The sequence below is a fragment of the Hippocampus bargibanti genome, linkage group LG05 (assembly GCF_051943395.1).
Source record: "Hippocampus bargibanti isolate YZ-2025 linkage group LG05, ASM5194339v1, whole genome shotgun sequence".
Taxonomy (NCBI): Eukaryota; Metazoa; Chordata; class Actinopteri; order Syngnathiformes; family Syngnathidae; genus Hippocampus; species Hippocampus bargibanti.
Genome location: NC_142738.1, coordinates 21,559,733 through 21,575,413, shown reverse-complemented (window position 1 = coordinate 21,575,413; position 15,681 = coordinate 21,559,733).

Genomic DNA, 15,681 nt, shown 5'->3' with positions numbered 1-15,681 from the left:
GGTGATTGTTAGACACGATCGAGTAAGTTTGTTGCTTTCCGGTTTCCGATCGCGAGTGTGCCATTTTATTCGCCCCACCTGCCTTCTTTTGTCGCGTTTTATTCCGCGTCCGTGGAATCATCGGACTCACGCCTTTTGTTGTAATAAAATCTCTGCCAGCACCTACGGGACTCGAAGTGAATGCAGATGACACCGAGGAGCTTGTTGCTGACCATAATGAGGTCATCAACACAGAGAATTTGATTTGCCTTCAAGAGGACAAGCAGAAGCAAGCCATTCAGCAGTTGATGTGCAGGCTTTTATTGAACAGTTCCATCCAGAAAAGGCTATAAGAATCATCAACATGATGAATGATAATGGGATGCCTCAGTTTCGTAAGACCTTACAAGTCAGAAAGCAACAGGTGTCAATTAAGAGCCATCAATGACCATCACAAATGTAAATAAAGGGACTTTATTATACAGTGTGGTGTATTTCTTTCATTGCAATACAATAGCACATTTATTATACATAGGATAAGGTAGGTTGTGTGTAGTTTTCAGGCTTATTTAGTTGAAAAGTATAGTTTATGGAAACCCTGATTATTCCCATTTTAATGGTTTCCTATGGGAAAGGTCTCACTGTACTTGCTAAATCCAAACCAAAATTTCAAATTGTCCCACGTAAACCACAATAATGATTGTTAGTTTTTACTTCAAATTTGAAAACAAGTTATTCCTTAATTTGTTGTGTGCTCTATATGTAATATGTGCAAGGGATTAAACACACTAATGATTTACCTAAATTCATAACGGCCACTGTAACTACAATGTTTCACACCCTTGGTGTACCTTGTTATTTTATGTGGCACACTAATGCAATTTAAATGTGATCCATGTTGCCTGCAAACTATATTTTTTCTTTTTATTTACAGGAAATGTGAGCCAAAAGTTTAATTTAAAAAAATACTACAAACCTTTGCCCTGCGATTGGCTAGCAACCAATTCAGGGTGTCCCCCGCCTCGTGCCCGAAGACAGCTGAGATAGGCTCCAGCAACCCCCGCGACCCTAATGAGGAATAAGCGGTACGGAAAATGAGATGAGATGAGACTACAAACCTTTTGTTCTGCCTAATCAATTCATCCATGTGTGTGTGATGGAACCTATCCCGGCTGTCTTCAGGCAGTAGGCAGGATACACCCTGAAATGGTCGTCAGCCAATCGCAGAACAGGCAGAATTAAACAAGAATCTGTACTCACACTCACACCAAGAGACGATCTAGACCGCAGGTGTCAAAGTCAAGGCCTGGGGGGCCACATCCAGCCCCCCATAACTTTATGTGTCCCATGGGATTATATCATGTGTGTTGCTTTTCGTGATTCTTGCTGAAACCTGTACCAAAATGTGAAATTGTCATGCGTAATAAATAACGTTGAGATTTTGCACCACCTGACGGAAGCCGTTATTCCAAAATGGCCCGAGACAAAAATGATTTTGACACTCTAATTCAGGGTGCCCCCCGCCTAATGCCCGAAGACGGCTATAATAGGCTCCAGCAACCCCTGTCACCCTACTGTGGATAAAGTGGTCTGGAAAATGGGTGGATGGATGATCTAGAGCAGGGGTGTCAAACTCATTTCACATGGTGGGCCACATATGGTGGTAGATGTCAAGTGAGCCGGACCATTCAAATGATACCATACGTGCTATAAATAAGCAAAATATCATGTCTTTCATTAGTTTTGTTCAATTCCGGCCCGTGGGCCGTATGTTTGACACCTTTGATCTAGATTGTTCCATTTATATTTCTTTTTGGAATGTGGGAAACCAAAACCCACACAGGAACGCTGCAATCAGCATTGAACCCTGCACCTGTGCAACGTGAGGCCGACATATTCACCTGTTGAGCACCAGGCCATCCACCTCATCAATTCTGAATGTAAATTTGACATCAGAATCAGAAAGCCTTTAAGAGTCCCACAATGGGGAAATTTGCTATCTACAGCAGCATAGTCAAAAGGGGTTCTTCAATATTGGGTTGCCACTATGGCACTTAAACCTGCCTTCCTGTTTAGCAGTAGCTCATGTTTCTCAGAGCCTCTCATATTCTTTTTACACAAGGTACATGTGCTTTGATGGAATGCCTGAGTTAAATGTCATGAAGTTTCAGACGACGTTTTCCCTCCTGCATCTTGGGAGGCTACATGTACTTTTTGTTGAAAGGTGGTATATCTGAAGGGGAAATGCTCCCCATAAAAGAGAAAAGCAGGAGGTTAAATGTACATAGAGGTGAGAACCGAGGTTGCTGCAGACAAGAAAAACAGTTAGTCATATCTCCATAATGTATTTCTTACCTTCCAATAAATACAATGTAATGTTTTAAAAATCAATTGGAGAATTTGTACAATCTTCTTGGTGTGGGCAACAACAACAGACATAAATATGTAAGCAGTTGTTCACAACATTTGGACAGATTTGAAAAGGATGTCCCCTGAGAAGTGCACTTTAAAGATGATAGGGTTGCAGCTGCTTCCATATGAAACACCTCAGACTCAAGATTTCCCTGATTAAGCTGCACTTGCATGTGTTTAAATACACCAATTAAAAATAAATAAATAAAATAATGCATTTTTGTCAATTCATCGACTGCGTGAAGTATTGTTATTCGACAAATGTTGGGCGAGGTGGGTCATATACCGGCATGATTTTCTTGGTTGCCATTTCTAAGTGAAATGATAACGCCTATGTCTTACACATAAACAGATATCACAGCCACAAGTGAAAAACAACCTTTGCAATGCCTTCATTATAATCTGTGATATGATGTGAGAGCGAAATGTAGGTCACTTCTCCATCATTAGTATGCCACAGGAAGGTGTAGCACAGAGGATTAGAAGAAAGCTCTTTCAATGGGGGTGCTCTGTCTAGCGTTTATTTGTCCTCACACATGGGCATCTCACTGCTGCCTGGCGGCAACACTGCATTCAGGCAGGAGGTGCAGTCATCAAGCGAATTGATTTTTGTTGTTGTTGATGTATTCAATTCAGATCCATCGTCTATCTATGTATCATGACTTTCTATCTATGTATGATGACTGTAGGACAGTTGTGAGGTGTGCTGTCGGTGTGACTGAGGAATTCAAGGTTCAGGTGGGACTCCACCAAGGGTCAGCTCTAAGCGATGTGATCTGTAACGAGAACAGGGAACAGGTGGTGGAGAAACAAGAGGTGTGGAGATATGCCCTGGAAAGGAGAGGAATGAAGATCAGTCGCAGCAAGACGGAATATATGTGTGTGAATGAGAGGGATCCAAGTGCAAGAGTGATGCTACAGGGGGAAGAGATAAAGAAGGGGGAGGATTTTAAATACTTGGGGTCAACTGTCCAGAGCAATGGAGAGTTTGGAAAAGAGGTGAAGAGGCGTGTCCAGGCAGGCTGGAGCGGCTGGAGAAAAATGTCAGGTGTGATGTGACAGTGGTAAGACCAGCCATGATGTTTGGACTGGAGACAGTGCCACTGAAGAAAAGACAGGAAGCAGAGCTGGACGTAGTAGAGCTGAAGATGTTGAGGTTGTCTTTGGGAGTGACCAGGTTGGATAGGATCAGGAATGAGTACATTAGAGGCACAACTCATATTAGAGGCTTTGGAGAGAAAGTCAGAGAGGCCAGATTGAGATGGTTTGGACATGTCCAGAGGAGAGAGAGTGACTATATTGGGAGAAGGATGCTGAGCCTTGAACTGCCAGGCAGGAGACCGAGAGGAAGACCGAAGAGGAGGTTACCAATAAATGCAATAGGCTTCATGTCTGAGACCTTCATCTAGACAAGTGGGATAGAAAATTTGTGGATGGATTCTATGTGATTATCGTCTTGGTTCTACCACCAGTCTGTATGTAAATTTTATATGCTCGGTGTCATTTAACAGTAAACTTAATGCCCTTAAGTTATCGGACACATACACATTTAACTTGTGTCCAGTATGTCAGATACAAATAATGATACAACAATACAAAATAAAAAAATACTGGGAACTTGATAGTGGAGTTGTCCATTCATCTGACTTCAATGCAAGCCGTGTAGATTTAGTTTCCGGTGTGAATGTGAATGTAAAGGGTTGTTTCTCTCTACATGCCCCCTGTAATTGACTGGCGACCAATACAGGGTGCCGTCTACCTTTTTCTACAAATGTTATCTGGGACAGACTCCAACTCCCCATAACCCACAAGAAGAAAAGGAAAATGGAAAGGAAAACAAACAATGGGAAAATAGTGGAAAAGTAATAGGAAGCATACAGAGAGCAAGTTGACAGAACATTGAGAAGAGCAGCAGTGTGACTGTAGAGTCTACAGTCACAGTGTGTAGACTAAAGACATAACTTGAGGGATATTTTTAGCAGGAAGAACAAACAAAAAAAACTTTGCTAGTTAGAAAGTTGGTTGAGCGTAAAACTATTTTTTCTCAAATAATTGTGGTTCTGGATAAAAATAGAGGAAAAAAATTATTGGTGCAATTTACCAACCTGGAAACTGCAAGTGTAAGTTAATGGAGTGATCAAGGACACTAGAGAAAAAGAAAAATGGTATGTTGTTCTTGCTGTCAAACAACTCCCTGTAACCATCCGGCCGGGTATCGTTAATTTATCACTATTGAGGCAGTCAGTGGTTAATGTTGTTTTCTATGCTCTGGGAACGACATTATGTCCATCTAAGCAATTAAATGGTATTCAATATAAAAAAGAGAGAAATGCTTTTTCAGAAAGGTATTTGTTTAGCAAGTTTTTTTACTGTGTTAACTTCATTATACTGAGAATATATATTACAGACACTTCTCATTATAAACATGCGAATCAAACCTTTGAAGATAGAAGACAGTGATTCACTGTGGCGACCCCTGAAGGAAAAGCCGAAAGGAAAAGAAGATTTCTAAATGTACATTTAAAATTTTACAACACTCCAAATTAATACTGTGACCAGAAACATTCCTAACTGACCATTTTACATCATATCAGTCCAAAAAGAACATGACAGTCATCACATTAGGCTGCTGTCGATTCGAGTATTTACCAGCTGTACTTTTGAGTTTCATAAGAGTGCCATATATACATTTTAGTTACGAAGAAGAAGCTTGAGTCTTGCCGGTGTTTTGAATTTAGCATTTGTTATGTGACTCATATCTTTCCTTTGCTATAGCTAGTGTGCACGTGTAATGTATGCATGCAGAGGCAGAACCGCATAAAGTTTTGATGCATAACGCTTAACACAATTACTATGGAGGGACATGTATATGTGCAAACATTTTGCGTACCCTTATGAATGTGCAGTAGGAATGTAAAAGCCATGGGTGATGCCAAAAATTCTCTTGATTCCAATTATGAAAACACTTATTTGACCTCTGGGTGCATTGCAATGAACAATTTGGAGTCTTCAATTCACCGAGCCTTTGTGTCAAACTCCACACAGTATGGCCCAAGCTCAGACAATGTTTGATCAAAAGATATGGCATTGTAGTGGAGTGGAAGGAACATCAGACAAAGTTTTGTTCAATGCAGAAATCTTCCTCTTCTTTCACGATCTGTCTCTGCAACAGCTCCACCAGGCTGCGAAAGGTCTCGAAAGGCTTCCGTAAAACCGCAAATGGGAAGAATGTTGAGGATGACAATTTAAAGAGTTTGATGTTTCTCTTTATTTGTAGGTAGGTTCGTTGTCAGATCTCCCAGGGAAGAGTCCCGCAGATGTAATGTGTCCCAGAGCTTGATCGTGGCGTGGAGTCGAGACAGTGATTCTTCGGTGCTGTGACTTCCGTCCGACACCCTCATCAAGGGTGGCAGCCGGAGCCTCACCGAGATCGGGCTGAGGATGGCCTCGATGGGGAAGGGACCAGCGAACCGTGGACCCGGTTTGGCCGAAGTCCCGGCCAACCGGAGGTCCCTCGTGGACAGCCATACCTCCTGCCCGACCTGGTAAGTTGGTGCCTGGCGACGACGACGATCCACAATATGTTGGTTCCGGGATGCCGTGCGCGACAGGGTCTGGTCTCCTTCCACACTCTATGGGCCCATCTCAGGTGGGGTTCGATGGACGGGACCTCCACCTGGCCCTCCTGGGTGGGGAACAGAGGCGGCTGATAACCACAGGTGGACATGAAAGGAGACCGACCTGTGGCTGTGGAGATCAGGGTGTTGTGAGCGTACTCCACCCATGGCAAGTGGAGAGCCCACGACGCAGGACGGTGGAGGCACACACACCGGAGAGCCGCTTCCAGGTCCTGGTTCTTGCGCTCCGTCTGACCGTTGGTCTGAGGATGGTAGCCAGACGACAGGCTCGCCGATGCCCCTAGGGACCAACAGAAACGACACGATATCCGCCGGAATGCCGTGGAGACAGATGCCGTGGTTAACCAGGAATTGAGCCGTCTCGATGGAGGATGGCAACCTGGTTAACGGGATGAAGTGGGCCGACTTCGAGAAGCGGTCCACAACGGTGAGGACGACCGTCTTGCCACAGGAAGGGGGGAGGCCTGTAATGAAGTCAACGGAGATATGGGACCGAGGTTGGGAGGTAATCGGTAGCGGCTGGAGAAGTCCTGCCGGGACAGGTGGGGTATGCCTTCACGAATGCCGTGACGTCCTTCCTGTACTCCGGCCACCAGAACCGCTGGGCGATGGGCCGGATCGTGCTGTTGACCCGAGGGTAACAGGCGACCCTGGTAGTGTGTCCCCAAAGTAGCACTTCGGTGCGTAGAGTGGGGGGGACAAACAGGCGATGTGCTGGGCAACCCTTGGGGATAGGGTACCCCCCTGGGCCTCCTGAACTCTCCTCTCAACCTCCCACCGCAGGGCGCCCACCATGTGTTGCGCCGGCAGGATGTTGGCGACGACCTCCTCCTTCTCTGCCAGCTCGTGGATGCAAGATAGGGCGCCAGGCTTGGTGTTCTGCGACCCTCGGCAGTAGGTGAGAGTGAAATCGCATGAGGAACAGTGCCCATCGGGCCTGCCGCGAGTTGAGTCTCTTGGCGGACCGAATGGCGGCCAGGTTCTTGTGGTCCGTATATACAGTGCAGGGGTGTTTGGCTCCCTCCAGCCAGTGTCTCCATTCCTGCAGCGCCAGGATGACCGCCAACAGTTCGCGGTTCCCCACTTCGTAGTTGGCTTCTGCGGGGCTGAGCCGGCAGGAAAAGAAGGCGCATGGGTGGAGCTTCTGGTCAACCGGGGAGGGCTGGAATAGGACCGCCCCCACCCCAGACTCCGATGCGTCGACCTCGACCGCGAACGCGAGGTCCGGGTCGGGGTGACGTAAGACCGGAGGATTGGAGAATGCGTGACGGAGGCGGTTAAACGCCCCCTCTGCGTCAGGTGTCTACCTGAAGGGGACCTTGGTGTATGTGAGATTAATAAGGGGGAGAGCCTTCTGACTATAACCGCGGATAAAGCGGCGGTGGAAGTTGGCAAACCCCAAAAATAGCTTGTTTGTGCGTCTTCGGGGTTGGCCACTCCACCACCGCTTTGGTTTTGGCGGGATCGGCCCGGAGTTGCCCCTGCTCCACGACGAACTCCAGAAAAGACAGAGAGCGAACATGGAACTCGCACTTCTCTGCGTTCACGTAGGGCCGGTTTTGCAGGAGCCGCGCCAGGACCCGTCGGACATGCTGCCGGTCTTCTTCTGTGGATTTAGAAAAAATGAGGATGGCGTCTAAATACACAAATAAAAACACATTGAGAAAGTCCCTGAGCACATCGTTGATGAGGTTTTGGAATACAGCGGGAGCGTTGTTGAGTCCGAACGGCATCACCAGGTATCCGAAATGACCCAAGGGCATTTTGAATGCGGTCTTCCACTCGTCCCCCTCTCTGATGCGAGCCAGGTGGTATGCCCTACGCGAGTCCAATTTAGTGAAGATGGTAGCTGATTGGAGAGGCGCGAAGGCTGAATCCATGAAGGGGAGAGGGTATTTGTTGCGGATGGTGATGTCATTCAGAACCCTATAGTCGACACACGGGCGCAGGGATCTATCTTTCTTTTCGATAAAGAAGAACCCTGCACCGTGCGGGGAACGCGAGGGTCGGATAAGTCCCGCAGCGAGGGAAGAGTTAATGTATGTGCTCAGGGCTTCTTGTTCCGGGTGTGAGACGTGATAGAGTCTGGAATCCGGTAGTGGAGCCCCCGGCTGCAGTTCGATGGCGCAGTCATACGGTCGGTGAGGTGGCAGGGATTGCGCGTTGTCCTTACTGAATGCCTCCCGCAGATCATGGTAACAATGCGGCACACCCTCGAGACAGATCTCTTTGGGCGCGCCGCTGCGGAGGGTTGTTTTTCAAAAACCAGCAAGCACTGCATCAAGAATTGAGCACAGCGCCCGGGTTCGCCTTCGTAGCGTGAGGGGTGTGGCAGGGTGAGCTCGCGACTACTCACGGGGGGGGGGGGGGCAGCGAGGACGCGATGTGGCGGTTCTCCGCGATCGCTTGCGCCAGCTGGCTCGAACGCTCCACCTGATGGGCTAGGGCGGATAAGAATTTGTCTCCACCGGCGAGATCCATGGGTGGCCGGTGTATTATGTCATGTCCGCTCGAGGAGTGGTGACAGAACTCGAGGGACGACGGGAAGTAGTAAGGGCTGGATCCGAAATACACGGTGGAGACAGTGATTGAATAAGACTCTTTACTGAGACACATAAGGCAAAACAGAAAATCACGCAATGGAGAACAGCGAAACAGACCTTCGTGCGGCTGGGTGACGGGGAACTTCGGAGAATACACCAGCACTGACCGAACGGTATGGGCGGCTTTTATAGCCAGAAGGCACAATTAACGGAATGAGGAACAGGTGAGTGAGTCCGGGGAGTAGGGAGGGGAGGGGATCGCTCCAGGCACAGAGGAGGATGAGACAGGAGGGGAGGGACACGCTCCTGGAGCAGAGGAGGATGTGACAATAATGTGTTTCCTCGTGTAAGTACTGTGTACGCTCTGTGATGCATCCGATGATATTTTGATTGTTTTTTCTGGATCATAGAATTTCAGTACTGGTTCCTCTGTGAGCAGCTTCCTCAGTTCAGTCCATGTCTTTTTATGCTCATGATTCCATTGCCATTCTATCTTCTTCTCAGTTAGTTGTCTCAGTGGGGCCAGCTTTCCCAACAGGTTGGGTACGAATTTTCCCATGAATGTAATCATCCCATTAAACCGTTGCACATCTTGTTTGCATTGAGGCCTTGGCATGTTTTCTATAGCAGACACTTTTCGTGGGTCTGGTCTGATACCTTCACTGCTTAGGATATCTCCCACAAAAGTCAATTCTGTTGCACCTAGCTGACATTTATCTTTATTCAGCTTCAGGTTTGCTTTTCTTGTTGCTTCTAGCACAGCTTTCAGCACCCCAAATGATGCTGACATCCATCGAGGTATCAACTCCTTCTAAGTGCTCATATATCATGTTGATTGTTTTGTGATAAACTGAAGGAGCTGAAGATATTCCAAGGTAGTCTTAGAAATCTGTATCTGCCAAACGAAGTGTTGAAAGCACGTAGTTTGGAACTTGGCTCATCCAGTTTCATTTCCCAAAATCCTGAAGAAGCATCCAGGTTGCTGAAAGACTTTGCCTTTGAAAACGGTGCCATAATCTCTTGACGAGTAGGTAGTTTAGATAAAATATCATTTCGCCAAATAGCAATATAGCAATAATCACATATCCTCAGTAACAATGTATTCAAACGTGAGGTGAAAAGGACACAGCCAGGTCACAGCCAGCTCACAGCCAAAACGCCGCTCACATGCACATACACACATATAGCTTGCAAAAGCAGTTAACCACAAGGTTGAGCAAAGAGCGCAGATGCTTACCAATTTGCAGGAAACCAAGACAGACGCCGAGCGAAAAACCAGAACAACAGCTGGGGATGCATCTCAACTGTTCATGGGATGAGGAAACCACAGAGGAGCAACACCTGCACTTCTCACATACACATGCTGACACTTGTAAAATCGCAACCACACATAGTCTTAACTGTTGTCAACAAATTCACCATAAAAGAGGAGAGACTAGATTAGACAGACAGGGCAGTATTTGACCTCTCTGGAGAAGGGCTTTTGCACAGACTTCTCAGACCAGATAGTTCAAACTGTCTCTCCATATCTGTTGGTGTTCTGATTGATCTTCAAAATAAATGCTTGCAAAAATTCCTACAGTAGCTTGAAGTGTTTTCTCTTGATGGCTCTGTTTAGATCTCTTGGATCCAGGCATAGAGCTTTCCATTCTTTTTGTCTCAGACAACGAGGGAACTCACCCAGTCAGTCAGCTCATCAATTTTCTTTATTACATGCCTGTTCTCCATGTTGTCCAATTCTGATTTTAGCTGCTTTTGTAGAGCAAATGGGACTTTCCTGCATGGATGTATGACTGGTGCCACACTTTTGTCCACCGTGATTGTGTGTCCTCCTGGTAGGCAGCCAAACCCTTGAAACACGTCTTTGTATTGCTCCATCAGTTGATCATATGCTGTCTCTTTTTGTCTGTCGACGACAAAAATTATCTTCACTAGGCATAGTCTCTTACATGCCAACAATCCTCGTATACCATGCACATCCCTGGGAACTATGATGGAAGATAGCTTATGTAATTGGCCATTGCTTTCACAATGCATTTTCCTTTCATTGGCATGACTGCACCCACAAAAGCTGTGACTTTCATGTTAGCTCTTTGTATTTTTGGTCTCGGCCTGATCTTCATGAAATCAGTCTCAGAAATGACATTCACATTGGCTCCAGTATCACATTTGAATTTTAGATGAATGTCGTGCAGTAATGAGCATAGTAATTTGCTTTGTCACAGTTTTTACAAATTTTCTCATATGCTGGACACTGCTTCGGGGGATGTTACGTACCACAACGAGTACACGATTTTTGTTTGAATATCCCATTTTTATTGGGTTTTCTCACTCTTGCTTTCATATCAGCAGTCTTGTTTTTGTTGAATCTGTGTGCATTTGTTTCCACTGCATCCACATTACAGCTAGCATCATTTAGCAGTTCTTTAGTCGGCGATTTAACAGTCTCAGTGGCTCTACACAGTGCTAAGGCTTCTTCCAGGTCCATATCTGATTCTCTGAGTAGCCTTTCTATCAGTTTATTGCCTGTAATGCCACACACCATTCTGTCTTTGATCAGTGATTGTGTTAATCCACCAAACTCACATGTCTTTGATCTGTTTCTGAGCTCATTTGTATATTGGTCAATAGTTTATCCAACTGTCTGTACACATGTGAATAATCTGTGCCTTTCAAACATCACATTGCGTTTCGGAATGCAGTAAGCTTCAAACTTTTCCATTATTCTTGAAAGCTTCATCTTGTCATTCTCAGCATCAAATGTGAAGTTAGAGACCTCTAGAGCAGTGGTTCTTAATCTTGTTGGAGGCACCGAACCCCACCAGTTTCTTATGCTCATTCATCGAACCCTTCTTCCAATGACTGTGCCTACTAACTGCAGTCTACACTGAGGGGTGGACCTCTGTGGCGGAGGATCCACCGAACCACTAAGACAGACTCACCGGAGCCTAGGATTCGATCGAACCCAGGTTAAGAACCACTGCTCTAGAGCTTCCACTCGCACAACGTGCAAAAACATGGATGCTTTCATCTTTGCAAGGCTTTTATCAGCTCAAATCGCAGAAAAATACCGTTCAAAACGTTGCTTAAATGTATTCCAGTTTTCAGCCATGTTACCTGTTAACTGCAGAGCTGTGGGTGGACGTAAAGCTTCTATTTATGCCGTTTTCTGCCGGGGGTTGTGCTCAATGTATTTCCTCCGTAGAATCTTCCGTTCCAAGTCCTTTTATCGTCCTCTTGTCTTCCAGACCAATTCTGTCACCATGTGTTGCTTTGTGTAAGCGGGTTCGGTTAATGATACAACTTCTGGATAGAGTTGAGGTTCTTTATTAGGACTGCCGTCTTGGTCGGAGGGAGAAGGCAATTGACATGTGTGCCTCTCTAGGCTCTCATCTGACTGACTTGCAGCAGCGCATGCTCCTTTAGTCTATAGCCAGCAATTATTCGTCAAACAAGCAAAAAACGATTTGGTCATATCATTACAACCTCTAAACAACCCTTTTCAACAAAAAAAAATCTGTGACAGATCCCGTCTATAAATAGGTGGTCACTGAGCTTTATTCAATATGGCTTGACATGTGATTTTTAGATCAAGAAGCTTGAATAAGTAAAAGTATCTGGAACATTGCAGAAAATGCCACAAGGATTGACAATCCACACTAAAAGAAGACAGTTGCTGTCAATCTTCAAATAATCTGTCTGGTCTGCCGTTCAGAGGTGATAGTGCAGCATTCGGGGCCAAGTGTCAGGGAGGCTCAAACCCTCTGTCAGATGGGTGCGCGCCAGTGAGAGTTCACCATCAGGTGCCATAAAATTATTTTATGATGACATTAACAATGAATATATTGTCAAGGTATGGCACCACACATGCCACGTCTGTCGATATTATCTATTCCTAATGCTGAAAAAACACAAGGCACAAATGGTATCAGCCATCTTCAATCCATCTCTACGAACCAAGAAATCATATCATATCAAATCACACACACACACACACACACATATATATATATATATATATATATATATATATATATATATATACAGTGAGACCTCAATTTACGAACTTAATTGGTTCCCAGACAGAGTGTGTAAGGCGAAAAGTGTGTATCTCAAAAAAAGATTTCCCATAGGAAACCGTTAAAATTGGAATAATCCGTTCCCGGGTTTCCATAAAATATACTTTTCAACTAAATAAGCCTTAAAACTACACACAACATACATTATTCTATGTATAATAAATGTGCTATTGCATTGTAATGAAAGAAATACACTGCATTGTACCATAAAGTCACTTTATTTACATTTGTGATGGTCATTTATGGCTTGATGGAATGGCGTTGGAGGTCGAAGGTCAAAGGGAATTGATGTTTGGAAAGAGAGGCGCATTACATGAGGACTGTAATTAAAGAAATAAACTGTGCTGTAAAATAAAGTTTTATTTACCTTTTTGATGGTCGTTGATGGCTTATGGAAGGAGAGTCACCTTCCATAAGGACTGTTGGTAACTTAACCTATGGTGCTGTTCGGTCGTGTGCTTCCGCCGAAGATCACTCCGCCAGCCGTGGTGGGTGTGTATTATGAAAATAGTGGTTATTATAAGCTTTAATTTTCATAAATTTGACGTTTGTAAGACAAAAAGTTTGTAAGTTGAGGTGTTTGTAAGTTGAGGTCTCACTGTATATAGTTTGCTGACGAAGTTTCTTGGATACGAAGCGAAACGTCCGACACCTTAGAAGAAGTACAGATGACGGCTGAAGAAACCTTTTCATCGATGGCCCACTCCTGTACGACTGAGAGCTTACACAGACGTATCAAGAAATGTTTTCTTAACTGAGAAATGCATGCAAATGTGTATTTATGACAAGCTGTCATGTTGCACCAAGTGAAACTGGTTGTTCGCTGAGGTGATATCCGTACCTTGCAGTCATTTGTTGCGACTTCTTGGAAAAACATGACATCAACTGCTTAATTCGTGTCCGACTGAGCACGGAAACTGCAGATTGCCACGGTGTGGTTAGAATCTCACAGAATTAGTTCTCTTTTGGTAACAGTTGAATATATTTAATATTGTTTTGCCACAAAATAGTGTGTCTTTAATCAAATTTCCCCATTGTGGGACGATTAAAGGCTTTCTGATTGTGATTCAAAATGCCACAATTTTGCATATTATTTAAAATTGGGCTGCTCGTGAGCGACGTTCTTAAACTTTTCTATTGTTTATGGTTGAATTGTGGATGATTTGTTTATTTTGTATTGTGTTAATCTTGTTTGGGTAGTATGAATATAACTTTGAATTAACACATATACGGACATACAAATAGATAAATAGACAGATGATAGATGGATGGAGTAAGGGGGCAGGGAGGGTGGGAGGGAGGGATTGATGGATGGATGGATGGATAGATTGAGGGATAAATGGATAGATGGATAGATGGATAGATAGACAGATGGATGGGTGGATGGATAAAGACATAAAGAGAGAGAGAGAGAGAGAGAGAGAGAGAGAGAGAGAGAGAGAGAGAGAGAGAGAGAGAGAGAGAGAGAGAGAGAGAGAGAGAGAGAGAGAGAGAGAGAGAGAGAGAGAGAGAGAGAGAGAGAGAGAACTACAGGGTTTATATTGATCCATCATTCATGTTTCTATTCAAAATGTTGGACATTTTAAGTTAATTAAGCGAACATGCATGTTTGTGGAATGCGATACAAATCAATGTCACGTAAATTTTGGGATAACATATTCAGGTAGAGATGCTAACTGCTTGTGTGCTGTGCAATGGAACATGGAACATTATTTTAAGATTTATGGTGGTACTTAGCTACTTGGTCCTGTCCAAAGACAGCATCCAATGGATCAGGTTGAGAAATAGATAGAAGGTAACCACTGCTCCCTTTATCTTGAATCACTCCAATGGGAATTTAGCTCCCTGCCTGTCGAGGCCGGTGATTTTAAGTGAAGCTTAAATAGCCACTATAAAGCAATTAACTGGTGGCTGCTGACATATAAATCTCCATTTATCGCCTGCTTCTCGGTGGAGAGGCATGACCACAGGTTCCAAGTTGTAGTCCTCAGGTCACCAGGACATTGTCGGAATTGCACTGCCATCTGCAGACATAGATAAATACTGCAAGTGAGCATATTTAGAAATGACTGCGATTAATGAGCTCGTGTGAATTCGACAGTGACGCGCGGCGAGGTTCATGGCTGGTGAGGCGCTGACGCCATCACAGTCAGATTTACAAACATAGTAGCTTAGTAACAGAGTAGCTTATTTACCATTTGATTGGCAGCGGTTAACGTGTTTTGTTTAAAATGTCATGTCAGCATTCTTTCTATAAACTGTAGCATAGAAAAAAGAATTAAAAAACCATCGTGTTACCATTACTTATACATGAAGTCCATGCGCCGCTCCTTCTGAAGAAAGGCATCGATAACTTCTTTGTCGAAGCCTTCCTTATCTTTCTTCAGTTTTAAAAGTCTCTCTATTTCTTTCAATTTAGATATGTAATCCCCCATTCTGAAAATAAGGCCAAGCAACACAAAAAATGACTGGGCAGTTGGACTTAACTTGCTAACTGTTTACTGTAGCTTGCTCTCACTAATTCTATTATTCTGCAGCCGAGGAGGCGCATAAAGAATCTGTTCTCACCAGCGCCCCCTCTCATGAGGCAGGAGAACTGTGTGCCTCACCTATGCACACAGTTTTGATAAAAAATAAAATAAAATAAACACTGGAGTACAGTGTTTATAATGTAAAGCGACTCTACATTATACACACCAGCTAAACTGAAGAAATTTAGTTTATATACGAAAAGTGTTTGAACACTTTAATAGCGATATGCAGAGGGACAGCAATGCGGTCTCACGGCAGAGCAAGCCAGCACAGTTAGCATAGTCATTGAGCAATCCATGGTGAAGCTCAGCCGGCTGCTGCCTCACCGCTCATCTCTACATAGTATTTGAACGGTAAATGTGAAAATTCAGCGATTTTGAAAAAAATCAAAAAACGGTGAAGTTAAATGGAAAAGCACTTTAAAGTACAAATCATTCAATAAATATAACTGTTTAATTTATTTTTTTCATTTGATATTTCCATGATGAAAAGTGAGGC